Source organism: Synchiropus splendidus, chromosome 8 (assembly GCF_027744825.2).
Source record: "Synchiropus splendidus isolate RoL2022-P1 chromosome 8, RoL_Sspl_1.0, whole genome shotgun sequence".
Lineage (NCBI taxonomy): Eukaryota > Metazoa > Chordata > Actinopteri > Syngnathiformes > Callionymidae > Synchiropus > Synchiropus splendidus.
In genome coordinates, this window is record NC_071341.1 from 6,098,066 (window position 1) to 6,110,827 (window position 12,762).

General features: G+C 44.4%; 1 protein-coding gene and 1 long non-coding RNA gene across 2 annotated transcripts in view; one reads left to right on the forward strand and one right to left on the reverse strand.

The window, feature by feature from the left end:
* The window catches only part of LOC128763497 (RNA-binding protein Musashi homolog 2-like), a 70,458-nt gene that overhangs the window by 46,693 nt on the left and 11,003 nt on the right, over positions 1 to 12,762 (reverse strand). The gene's annotated exons all lie outside the window — the stretch shown is intronic.
* On the forward strand, positions 4,893 to 6,828 carry LOC128763507 (uncharacterized). Its single transcript, XR_008415654.1, has 3 exons — positions 4,893 to 6,292; positions 6,556 to 6,673; positions 6,750 to 6,828. It is a non-coding gene; the product is annotated as an uncharacterized LOC128763507 (long non-coding RNA).

A 12,762-nucleotide genomic window follows, 5' to 3' on the forward strand; every position in this document is an offset into this window, starting at 1 on the left:
GTTCGTGCTCTCTCTACGTATGTAGAGCGTACCAGGGATCTGCGACAATCTAATTAGCTCTTTGTTAGTTATGGCTCCCAGTCATTGGGAAAACCGGTGTCTAAGGAACATCTGTCTGGGTGGATAGTGGAAGCCATCTCCCTGGCCTATTCCAGTGCAGGTCAGGTGCCTCCAGAAGGGCTCAGAGCTCATTCTACTCAGGGGACAGGTTTAACATCTCAGCCAGAGGCTGTGGGGTGTTTTTGAATCTCACGAGGTCTATTCATCCTGCTACCTCCAGTGGTTCTGTCCTATGTGTCAGCGAGGTGTGGGTGGATACAAATGGCAGTACGAACTGGAGTTCGAAATGAAGTAAAACGGTGGGGTTGTGCTACAACCCTGGTTTTACGAGTGAGAACGAGAGTTTGTACTAGCAGGCCTCGCTGTCACCTGTCCAGGAGCTGAAATACATTTCCATAGAGGACGTATGACAGGCAGTGATGGTATTTATACCGGAGGCGGAGCCGCACGTGTCAGCTCTGACCAATCACAGCCTGTAAAGGCCAAGCTCAAGGCTTGATTGGGTGGAAGGGGCTATCGCTTTACTCAATGGATGCTGTCTGACGTCAGCAAATGGCAGTACGAACTCGAGTTCGAAGTGAAGTAAAACAAGGTTGTAGCACAACCTCACCGTTTTCAGAGTGAAAAGGGTTCATGGTAATGCTGCTTCTTAGAAAAAACTACACCGTGCTTCTGTTGACACAATTTCTTTCTAGCTTATCCTGTGGAAACTCTAGCAATATTCCCAAATGTTCAAAGATCTACATGAAGTTGTAAAGCAACACTGTAAAATGGGTTGGTTTTACTGTCCAGCTATAATTAACAGGTGTTTAACTCATTCAGTCATTAACTGACAGAGAAATAGCTGCGGAGGAGGCTTGAAACTAGGTGAGGAACAGCCAAACTCTGCAACCAAGGCCAAGTTGTGGAAGACTCTTCCATGTCACAGTCCAACTCTCAAGCAGGACTGACACTATAGGTTTAAACGTAGCCAGCTATTTTCAGAAACCAACAGTTTGTCATGACTCCGCTTCCTGGCTCAGTGTCCCTGAGCCATGTTTTGCTTTTCTCCCTCTGTTTCTTTTGGCACACGGCTGGAGCCAATTAACCACTGATCACCTGTGCATTAAAACACCTGGGCTCCAGCACCGTGTGCCAGTTCGTTATTTATTTATCCCATTGTATGTTCCCAGTGTTTCGCTGTAGTTCCCTGTGTTCCTTGTGATCGTCTGAATTCCTGCGTTTCTCCCAGTGTTCCCTTTCCTGGGATTTTGGACTCCTCTTTCCTCCCCCTGGTAACTCCTGCTTCTCGTGGCTCTCTTTGTTCTCTCGACGTTCTCTAGTTTGTTCATTTTGTCTTGTACTCTTGGTGTTTGAGTTAGTGTTTTAGTTTCTTCCTGTTTGCCGTGTGTTTTGTACTTATTCTCGGTCTCATTTGTGAATTAAGTTAGTTTTCTCCCGGTTTGGTGAGGCTTTCTGTTCTGTTGTAGTTTGTTTAATTATTAAATATCTTTTTTTTTTTTTTACTCGCTCCTGCCTCCTGTGCCTATAACCACTCGCACTTGGGTCCTACACCACGTCCTCTATACGTGGCTTTAGCTCCCTCGTCCCTCGTACCGTGACACAGTTCACCCACTCTTTTTACAAAAGTAATTGAGTGCACATGTTTTCATTTACAGAAAACAAGAGCAACCTATGTATATAATATAGGTTATAAGATGTAGATGAAAGAGACATCTGTTTTTGCTAATGCAAACATGCAAAGAGGGCTTGCACCGACCTAAATTCTGCAGCTACTCAGAAGTAATCCATGCTGGTTGCACTCATGACGCGAGTGCAAGTTCTGTCCCAAACTGTGAGGTCTACACTTCAGTATTCCTCATAGTATATTTTGATTTTGAGCTGGCACAACACTAAATACGTCTTCACTCCTCAGGTCCATCATTGATACACTGGCAGATTGCCATCTTAAATCTCCTGACTGAACTCTACTGCAGAAGGTAAAGAAATACTGGTCCATTCTGACAGTATTTATCGAGGAAGGAAAAGTCACCACAGTATCTCACCTGAGTGGACCTAATGTTCTGTAAATTACCAGACAATCTTCCAAACTGTCTCATACAGTAGTTCCTCAGATAAACTGTTTTACTTCATTTCGAACTCGAGTTCGTACTGCCATTCGCTGACGTCAGACAGCATCCACTGAGTAAAGCGATCGCCCCTTCCACCCAACCAAGCCTTGAGCTTGGCCTTGACAGGCTGTGATTGGTCAGAGCTGACACGTGCGGCTCCGCCTCCGATATAAATACCCTCACTGCCTGGCAGACGTTCTCTTGCTTATTCACCTCACCACTGGATTAGCAGCCCGACCACTTTGCATCATCATGGATAGATTCAAGCAATGTGTGGATTGTGGTGCCTGCACGACGAAGAGGGATTCTCACTCCCGTTGTGTTCGCTGCCTCGGCCGAGGACACGCGGAAGCGGCACTGTTGGAACCATTTTTTTGCACCGACTGCTCTGCTTTCCCGCTGGCGGTGATTTGTCACCAGGCGGCTCTGTTCTCGACCACGGTGAAGTTAGACGGATATTGGATATTCGAAGGACCACCACGTCGGTATCAGCGGTGCCGTCCTCTGCTGTGTCCCCGAGTACTTGCTGACTAATCGTGGCCAGACAGACTCACAAGCACCGGTAGCGCTACAAGTTAGGGACCATCAGCAAATTCTCACCGTCATTATCTTTGTGAAATCATCAATGAGGTCAATGAAAAACGACCATTTTCGGAGAGACAATTATGAATATAATTTTATGACACTAGAAAAATATGGATCAACAGCCAAAATAATCATTTTGAGAATGCGACGTGAATCTGTAATTTATTTTATTTCTAATATTTCTTCAATAGCTTCCAGGAAATGGGACCAAATGAGTCCAAAATTATTGTAAACAGTCCGGGGAAACGAGACACTTCTGGGACAGCAGTTGGTATTTCATTAGAATACTGTCATTATTAATTATTCATATTTTATGTCATATTTTCTTTGATAGCTTCCAGGAAACGTGTCCAGGAGGCTCCAAAAAGTTGTTCTTTCATTACAAAACTTTAAGTGACTCATGAGTAAATTCTAAGATTATACGTTATAAATAAAATGTCTTTTTAAAAGACACCCTCCTCGTTTGCTAATCCCCTAATGACCTTTGGAGGGCGATCTTGTGTTTCCATTTTATGTCACGTGCTGGTGTTTGTTGTATTGCATTTAGTAATACATGTATTTTTTATTTTTATTTATTTTTTTTTTAAAGAAGTAACAGTTAAAAATATATTTTGAGAAGCTGTGTATCCTATAAAAGTGCAGTGTTCTTTTTTTTATTATTTGATGTTATTTTGATTGCTGATCCACTAAATGGCTCTAGAGGGCGATAAAGAGTATGAAATAACTATCACGTCCCAATCAGGGCCACATGGTTCAGAAGGTAAAGAACCTAGCAGTCAGTCGTTGTTTTGCCAAAAACTTAAAAAAAAAAAAAAAAAAAAAAAAAAAAAAAGAAAGAAGATGGGACGTGTTAGAAAAGGACCAAGACAGAAAACAGATTTGTGGAACAGTGCAGGAGGGAAGGACTATATAGTTAACCGTTTTGTTTTTCACAAGTTTAGTAGTCAAACTCCGACACCTAATCAGTGGATTGCACTGTCACATGCATTGTTTGGAAATGAAAATTATGAGAAGATCAAGTGGCTGAAGCTGATCTGGTGTTGTGACAGAAGAGGTGTGCGGACTGAGTCGCTGAGTGAAGGTAATTGAGACATTATTCAGGTAGTTGAACTGTTGCTTTAGTAATTATTCTATTGCTGGTTTTGTAGGAAATGTGGAAAATGAAAAAATGCAGGATACATGTAGTACCACCCAAGAGGATGAGCAACAGGACAGTGGACCACCAGCATCTGAGGAGGCAATCTCTCTCAGTGAATGTCCCTGTGATGCAAAGCTCATAGGTGACATCATTAACACCACAAGTTACAATGCCCAAAATGAATCTAATAAGACTGTCTTGGATACTGAGGACAGGGAAAAAAGCATCGAAAACAGTTTGTGCCACAAAACTAAACATAAATACGCTGACTGTAATACTGGACCAAAAGTTTTCAACATATACATAAAACGCAAAAAATGGGAAAAAATAAAGCCAAAATATGGACAAAAAAAGCTTTCACCACCTTGGACGGATGTACTCTATGACGAGTTTGTGAAGAGCGACCCATGCTGCATCCTAACCTTCAAATACCAGAACATAAAATCAAGCAAAAGCAGAAAGAAATCATCCCCACTTTTAAAGGATGCCCTGCTGTTTATAGATTTACAATTCAAAGGAGTCCAAAATCTTCTGAGAAAAAGAATGCTGCAAAGGTGAAGCAGTTTGGAAAAGCCAAACACCTAAAACAACAAAGAAAGTGTAGGCAAGCCAAAGGACAGCGAAGAGGAAAAATTGCAAGTGCTCTGCAAAGCGGAATTACTAATTACTATTATGAGCACTTGCATAGCACCCCAAAGGATGAACTCAAAGCTGGGAATTTTACAAAAAGTCTTACAAAAGACATACTGAAAACCATATCCTCAGAAATCAGGAGGGCAGCCAGACTACACAATGATGTCATGGTAGAATTAATGATCACTCAAAAAATCATCAGAAAGACTGGGAGCCATGCTGCATCAAAAGGGTATCTTGCCCACCTACAAGTTGACCCCTTCACACTCCATTTGACAAGATGTAGACAGATGCAGGGCTAAATATAGTGGCAGCACATCTGCAGAAAGACTCAACTGTGACCCTTTATCTTGATGCGACAGGTGGTGTGGTCCAAAAGAGTGAGGGACAGAACAAAAAAGTATTATATTATGCTCTGGTATTGCCAAGTGTGGGGAAAAACAAGCCTCCCTTGCCGGCCACTGAAATGGTCACAAACATGCATACTGTTCCGACCCTATCATTCTGGCTCATGGAGTTCAGAAGAAAGTTGTCTCACATCACAAGGCGACGCATCTCCCAGGTCGAAACTGACTATAGTTGGGCTCTGATGAATAGCGTAATATTATCCTTTAACCAGGAGGATGTTACAATGTATCTTGCCGGTGCCCACCAAATAGTCTGTCAGAGGAAACCAACGTCCCGCTCCTTTACTGTGCTGCATTTGTGCTCTGCACATATCATCAAGGCAGTGTCGCAGGCCATTGGGAAGCACATTAAAGACCATGGCATTGTGGAGTATGCAATGTTTTGTTTTGCGCTACTCCTGAACTCCACAGTAATGTCAACTGCAATGGACGTGTTCTACCGCATGTGTGTGGTTTTTGATGCAGAAAAGCACACACATGCAGTTAAATGCAGCAAAATGCACCTGGACTCCTGCATCCTACGATCCAGCTCAATAATGTCCGAAGAACCCAGCTGTGTAATGCCCAGGAGTGACACCACAACATTGACGACTGAGGACCTTGAAGCCTTACTGGATCATTGTACATCGTAGTGCAATGATGTTACTGTGCATGGTGGAGTCAAGCTAGCCAAATGATCTATGATAAATCATATGTTGTCTGCTGCACAGTAGACTGTGTACCTCATTATGTCAACACAATACAATAGATTACAGTCTAACCTAATGCTTAATTACACTCTAAATGCTGTGACATAACAAGTGAAACATTCATGTGGAAATGTGTCAATAAAATGTAATGAAAACATTGTTTAAAAATATTGCAGTTTAAAATGTAACAGAATCATTTGTAAATAATTACTGAAGTAACCAACGTAAGTGTAGTATAATACTTGAGATAGTAATTTTAGTAAATAAGAATGTAAAGAAATAATTACATCATAATTGTAATGATTGAACAATTGATCATCCAATAAATACAGTAAAACCTTGAAAATCAAAATTAGTGTGTCTCTGTAATGAAGTGACCATATAACAGCAAAAAAAGTTCACTTGTAGTGGCATGAATATTCATTAACTATACACTTTCAGTTCTATGAATCAATTTTCTTTTTTTAATCTACATATCTTGTGCATAATTAATGCGTAATAATACAAACCTAATGTCATTTTTGTTCTGTCATCCAATTTAGAGAATACTTTCTCATGAGAAGAACATGCCATGGAAAAACCGAATGGGTTGATGTGAAGTGGCATGGAGCAGTTTTGCATCACCCACTTCAAGAAGACGGCTACAGCTGTGGCATCATAATTATAAAGGTTAGTTAAGTACAGCATCCACTTTTTTTTTAGATACTTCAACTTTAATTGTCTGCAATAACCTTTTAGACATAGTGATAAACATAAATATATGAAAATACTTGATAAATGATAATTATTTACTATCACAATCTGATATATGCTATCACTTTTGCAAAGTGGACAAGTCTTTGCTCGTCCATATGCCATGTCCTGCAGTCTTCTATTGAGTTGGACTTTTGTGTAGAGCACATATTCCCAGTAACCTGGTCATTCATTTTCAGATTGCACAAGCTATAATGAAGTCCTTCCCTGAGATCCCTGACGTCAATTTCAAAACCTCAAAAGAGGAAATGAAAAAAGGGAGAATTCATCTCGCTCACAAAATCCTTCAGGAATCAGGTCAAAAATTTAAAGATTACATTCCACGCCATGTGACTCAGATATTTTACAATCATATTCCTAATTTGTGTTTCAGTGTTTGATGAGAACACCTGCTGTGCAATGTGTGCAGATAGACGACCCCCGGGGTCAGGACCTCCCCTTACAAACTGGGTGAGTTCTTCAAAGAAAAATGAGAACCTGTACAATATATGTCAACATGAAGAAAAATAAGGCTAATGACATTGTTGTAATGATATAACAGATCCAATGTGATGGATGCGAACTGTGGTTTCATGCCCAGTGTTTGGTGATGGACACCAAAAAATATGTGGAGGCACAGGAGTTACAGTGGAAGTGCAACCTCTGTAAAGAAGAATGAGTGCAATAAAAGCTCATAATAAAAACAAATGTATAATCTGGACCACTGTAATCACAGGAAAGTAAACATTGTTTTGTAATTGTTAATGTTCTAACTCTATTGACTGCTATTATTATTGAATACAAGCTGCTGTTCCCAATTCATTTGATGTGTCTCGTGTCCCCTGACTGTTTACAATAACTTTGGACCCATTTGGTCCCATTTCCTGGAAGCTATTGAAGAAATATTGCAAAATATGACATAAAATATGAATAATTAATAATGACAGTATTCTAATGAAATACCAACTGCTGTCCCAGGAGTGTCTCGTGTCCCCTGACTGTTTACAATAACTTTGGACCCATTTGGTCCCATTTCCTGGAAGCTATTGAAGAAATATTAGAAATAAAATAAATTATTACAGATTCACGTCGCATTCTCAAAATGATTATTTTGGCTGTTGATCCATATTTTTCTAGTGTCATAAAATTATATTCATAATTGTCTCTCCTAAAATGGTCGTTTTTCATTGACCTCATTGATGATTTCACAAAGATAATGACAAATGATACCGACGTGGTGGTCCTTCGAATATCCAATATCCGTCTAACTTCACCATGGTCTGTTCTCGACCGATGCCGGTCCCAATTGTCTCACCTACCGTTCTTCCTCCGGCACAGCTAATGCAGTGCGAAGTCGAAGACGACTGTCAGATGGAGGAGCTGCAGTCTTTTCACCGCTCGGACGAGGAGGACGACGACAGTGATGACAGTGTGGAGAAGATGGCGATGCAGTCAGCGAGCAGCGCCGCTCCCGCCAAAACGTCGCTCCACCAGGAATTAGTCAGCTTAATTCAACGCACCGTTGATAAGTTGGGACTTTCATGGCCGGACCCTGAGCCGTCCACGTCCTCCCGGAAGCCTCCTCGCCCGCTGCCGGTCCTGGACGATTTAACGAGGGAGGTAAAGTCTTCCTGGGGGGCTCCTCAGAAGACCCGCTCTCCCATCCAGGCATACAGTGCCTGGTCGACTCTGCTCACCGAGCCAGAGTTGGGCTACCTCGCCATGCCTCCTCTGGAGGAGTCGGTGGCTGCGCACCTGTGCCCCTCCCTCTCCACGGTGAAACCGAGGCTCCCGTCGAAGGGCTGTAGGCTAACGGCTAGCTTAGCCGAGCGTTCATACAAGGCGGCAGGTCAATCGGTCGCGTTGCTGAACAATATATGCTTACTCCAAGCATACCAGGCTTTCCTCCTCCGCGAGTTGGAAGGTAACGCCACCCCGGAGACCTACGTGGAGCTTCGGAAGGCGACGGATTTCTGCCTCAATATGGCGAAGGGAGCGGCGCAAGATGCGGGACGGGTGATGGGTTTCTCTGTTGAGACTCATCGTCATCTGTGGTTGGATCTGACACAGATGTCAGAAAAGGAGAAGAACAGGCTCCTCGCCGCTCCTGTCACAACCTCAGGATTATTCGGCCCTGTGGTGGACTCCATCACGCATAAATTTGAGTGACAGCAGAAGGAGTCTGTGGCTCTCCACAACCTCATGCCTCGCAGGGCCTGTTCTCAGACTCGCGAACATCGTCAGGAGGGAGTCTTCCTCCCGTGGACGTAACCAGAGCTCATCTCGGAGCCAAGACGCTAACCCCGAAGTCCAAGATGGACAACAGCGCCAGCCTGGTGGCGCTATGAAAGGATGGTCGAGACATCCTTTTCGCGCACCCCAACAGCGCACATCTTCAGCTGTGAGGGGTCGGAAACAACCCAGGTCCTGAGTTTTTTCAGGGGGACACACCGTCGCTCAGGGCAGTCACCTCGACCTCCTGTTACATGGAAAAGAAAGGCAGTTGTACTCAGTCCCGTGCCAGCGAAAGCCGCACGTCTAGTACACCAAGCACTACATGTGATTCCCCCTTATTCACACATGATCCCGACCCTCCAAGTGGAGGCGGGACACACACACACCCAGTCAGTCACACTTGTAACCGCTGGGCCCCAAAACGATCACATGAGCCTGAAGCCTCCAAGGAGGCCAGGACGATGTTCGTCAAAAATTGTGTCTGGCCTACAACAGCTACTGCTCTCAGGGTCGAGCACAAAAGTGAACACTGCACCCTGCTTGTCTTCGTGTCTCGACCACTGGAAGAGCACGTGCACGCTCTCCCCGTGGTTAATAAAAACCTTGAAAAAGGGTTATGCGTTGCAGTTCAACCAGTCACCGCCAGGGTTCGCTGGTGTCATTCAGACGACAGTCCCGCTCTTGGCTCAGCCAACTCTGTCAAACGAGGTCACTTCTTTGTTACAGAAGGGCGCCATTCGCCAAGTAAGAGGCGAAGAGGTGAACAGCGGGTTCTACTCCAGGTATTTTCTCGTTCCCAAGAAGGACAGTTGCTCACTCCGTCCGATTTTGGACCTGAGAGCAATCATTCACAAGTTGAAAAGCTTCCTCTCCAGATGTTGACTCACCGTCGACTGTTCAGGTCTGTACGGAGAGGGGATTGGTTCACTTCAGTGGACCTAAAGGATGCTTACTTCCACATCCAGATCGTGGAGAGACACAGAAAATACCTGAGGTTTGCTGTGCAGGGGAAAAGCTACGCGTTTTGTGTCCTTCCTTTCGGTCTCTCCCTGGCACCAAAGATTTTTTCAGTGATTGTAGAGACGGCAATTGCTCCTCTACATGCTCAGGGCATCAGAGTGATGTCATATCTGGACGATCTGCTTGTAATTGCAGACTCAAGAGAGCTAGCTGTGGCTCAAACAAATGTTCTGGTCAGTCACCTTCACAATTTGGGGTTTCTGGTGAACTGGGAAAAAACACAGTCTATTTGGGGCGTCGAGCTGAACTCTGTGTCGATGAGAGCGCGCCTTACTCAGGAGAGAAAAATGAAAATTATTACCGCTGCCCAGGTGCTTTGTCAGAAGCGCACTGTCAAGGCACGTCAGGTAATGGTTCTACTCGGTTTGATGGCAGGTGCATCATCCGTGGTTCCACTAGGTCTGCTGAAGATGAGACCTATGCAACGCTGGTTTATAAATCTGGCATCTCCATCCTCAAGTGGTGGAAGAAATTTGGTCCCGCTTCGGACGGGCAACAGTGGACTTGTTCGCTTCACGAGACACAGCTCATTGTCAGCTATGGTTCTCCATTCAGAACGACAATCCACCGTTGGGTCAGGATGCGCTAGCTCATCTTTGGCCGGAGGGTCTGCTGTATGCGTTCCCACCTATTCCCCTCTTACAACAGGTGTTGGACAAGGTGAGAGAGGAAAACGCTCAGGTGATTTTAGTGGCTCCGAACTGGCCCACTCAGTCATGGTTTGCAGACCTGAAGTCCCTGCTTTCAGGAACACCGTGGTCTTTTCCGGTGCGTCCCGATCTGTTGACGTAGGCAAGGGGGGAGATTTTTCATCCGGCTCCTCAAAAGTGGAAACTTGCTGTTTGGCCCCTGAACGTGACCGTCTTTTAGGCGAAGGGTTGCCTCGTGAAGTTGTGGAGGTAATACAAAACGCCAGAGCTCTGTCAACAAGGACGCTTTATGCGTACAAGTGGAAAGTTTTTGAGCATTGGCGCAAGGAGCGGGAAACTGATCCATTCAGTTGCAAGATAAATATTATTTTGCTCTTCCTGCATGACCTCCAGACAAGAGGTCTGTCGCCTTCAACACTTAAGGTGTATTTGGCTGCCATATCTGCATGTCATATTGGCATCGATGGCAAGACTCCGGGAGCTCACATTCTTGTGTGCATGTGCTTGTGAGATGCACACTCCGAGGCACTCTTTAACTCCTTCTTGGGATTTGATAACAGTTCTACATGCTCTCACACACGCACCTTTTGAGCCTCTCCAGAGTGTGGAGTTGAAGATGTTGTCTTTAAAAACAGCTCTATTGGTGGCAATAGTGTCAGCAAAGCGAGTTGGGAACCTGGCAGCTCTTTCTGTTCATGAGTCCTGCTTGCGTTTCTCGCAAGACAACAGAAAGGTGTCACTGCGACCAAATCCTGCTTTTCAGCCTAAGAGCATAAAAGCTGGGTTTAGGTCCACTTTCCTTGAGTTTGAAGTTTTTTGCCCTCCTCCTTTTCAATCCAAGGAAGATGAGCGGCTACATGCGCTGGGCCCGCTTCGTGCTCTCTCTACGTATGTAGAGCGTACCAGGGATCTGCGACAATCTAATCAGCTCTTTGTTAGTTATGGCTCCCAGTCATTGGGAAAACAGGTGTCTAAGGACCATCTGTCTGGGTGGATAGTGGAAGCCATCTCCCTGGCCTATTCAAGTGCAGGTCAGGTGCCTCCAGAAGGGCTCAGAGCTCATTCTACTCAGGGGACAGGTTTAATATCTCAGCCAGAGGCTGTGGGGTGTTTTTGAATTTCACGAGGTCTATTCATCCTGCTACCTCCAGTGGTTCTGTCCTATGTGTCAGCGAGGTGTGGGTGGATATAAATGGCAGTACGAACTCGAGTTCGAAATGAAGTAAAACGGTGGGGTTGTGCTACAACCCTGGTTTTACGAGTGAGAACGAGAGTGACTGGTGACTGGTTGAACTGCGTTGCAGTTCAACCAGTCACCGCCAGGGTTCGCCACAGAGGACCACAGCCATATGTGTTTGAGGCAGATGAGACTTTTCCCCTGCAGAAGAACCTCATGAGACCATTCCCTGGGCGCACCCTCCCTCCTGAGCGAAGTGTGTATAACTACCGTCTGGCCAGGGCCCGGCTGGTTGTTGAGAATGCTTTTGGCATTCTTTCAGCACAGTGGAGGTTGTTTAGGGGCGTCACTGATGTCCATCCTGATGTTGTGGAGAAGTGCGTGAAGGCTACGTGTGTTCTTCACAATTGCCTACGGATGTCAACAGGGGATGCATCAGCAAGACAGAGCGTGCCATTTCATGCAGGCGAGCCACTTCCAGGTCTGGGTCGTGTTGCAGCGAACAACCAGAGCAGGGAAGCTCTCCGGGTGAGGGAAACCTTTGTGCAGTACTTCTCTGCAGAGGGGCCAGTTCCATGGCAGCCACACACCTAGAGCACATTCAGTGCACCACGACGGCTCTTTGAAGAGCCACACACCTATTTCAAAGAGCAAAAGTTCCTTGCACATTATTTATCATGTCTGCAATAAAATAAAACTGTGTCCATTTTGTTTAACTTGAGTTGTTGAGTTTTGCACTGTTTTTCAGTTTCTTAACTTGAAACTAAGCATTTCGACAACAAGACCAAGGTTCCCACTCAAAACATTTATGAACAAAAAGACACATTGCTGTACATACACAACTTAAATAGACTCTTTATGAAAGGAGCTTGCCTGGAGGAACGAGGGACTTGAGAGAGAAGAGGAAGGACAGGGAGCCTGGTTCCTATGATCCAGAAATTGGAAATGAAAAACACATAAATAAATAAATAAATAAATAAAAGAAATAACCGAATTAGCTGCTTGTTTCCCGAGTGCGTTCATAAACTAAATTGTGAATGTCCAAAAGAAGAGCTTCTTTTTTTTCTAACAACAATCTCTGGATCATAGGAACCAGGCTCATAAAAAATCACTCCTCTGCTGAGGGAGGTGGAGCCTCCTCTTCCACAGATGATGTGGATGACCGCTTCCTTTTTTGTTCTGTAAATAAGGAATATATTGATTTCAATTATATAAGTCAATGATTACCAATAACAAGAATCTGTATATCATAAATCACAGATAAATGATAAGTAAAATGACGTTGCTATGACAATTCAGTTTAAACATATGAACAAAAGTACAAT